The sequence below is a fragment of the Trachymyrmex cornetzi genome, unplaced genomic scaffold (assembly GCF_001594075.2).
Source record: "Trachymyrmex cornetzi isolate Tcor2-1 unplaced genomic scaffold, Tcor1.1 scaffold108, whole genome shotgun sequence".
In the NCBI taxonomy this organism is placed as follows: Eukaryota; Metazoa; Arthropoda; class Insecta; order Hymenoptera; family Formicidae; genus Trachymyrmex; species Trachymyrmex cornetzi.
Genome location: NW_017295631.1, coordinates 151,767 through 152,647, shown reverse-complemented (window position 1 = coordinate 152,647; position 881 = coordinate 151,767). Strand labels below are relative to the sequence as shown.

Here is an 881-nt window from a genome sequence, read left to right as displayed (position 1 = left end):
ATTTATTTATTGTAAATACTATTCAAAGAAATATGGTACAAAATTTAGCACATTTTTTTCAATGTATAGTATAATATATATAATATAATTTATTCCTACAAATTGACGTAAATATTTTACATGAAATGAAAAAAAAAAACAATTTGATTAAAAAATAATATTTATTTTTATAACAATTTCAATATATTTTCCTCTTTTAGCTTTTATTACCAACTTATCCAAGAAAATGTAATAAGGATGTCGTATATGACACGGCCAAGACTATAGTAATAGATTATCTCAGCATCTTTATTTCTACGCGGAGTTAGAGAAAGATTAGAGCTTCCGATAATATTAGGAAATCGAAAAAAAAAAACACAAATAGTGCGATTACATTGAACGGATCGCGCGATGTTATCGAACACGCGCACTTCGATCGTTTCGCGTGCGCAACGTCACGTCGTACGTTGCGTACTTCACGCCGTTCTCGGCGGCGCACTTCGACCAAATCCGCATCTGGCCAAAAGTCGCGAAACAATTCGCAATCTGTCCACCAATTTCAGTCGCGACCCGAGAATATATCTGTGTTTATTGCGAACAGAATCGTGTTTATTACGGCAAACACGTGCTCCGAATTTGACGCAAGAATAATTTTCCTTCCTTCCGCAGTTACCTCCTCTCGCGGTCGGTTTATTCCGACGGAAGTTTTATTGCATTTATTTTACAGACTAAGAAAGGGATATAGACATTCCAATTTTAAAAGCGCGATAACACTGCGTATCGGATTCCTACCTTCGCAGCGTCCCGTATCCGGAAGCCGTGTTCGCACTTCGCGCACTGCGCACGCACTTAAATCCGCTCGCCGTTCGAGATAATCCACTTAACCTCCTCCGTCGGCCGCC

General features: G+C 38.7%; 1 protein-coding gene across 1 annotated transcript in view; it reads right to left on the bottom strand.

The window, feature by feature from the left end:
* The window catches only part of Atf3 (Activating transcription factor 3), a 38,051-nt gene extending 37,176 nt beyond the window's left edge, over nucleotides 1–875 (bottom strand). The window contains exon 1 of the mRNA XM_018506652.1: nucleotides 772–875. The gene's annotated coding sequence lies outside the window, so the exon portion shown is untranslated. The remainder of the gene's footprint in view (nucleotides 1–771) is intronic.
* Nucleotides 876–881: the final 6 nt, after the last annotated feature.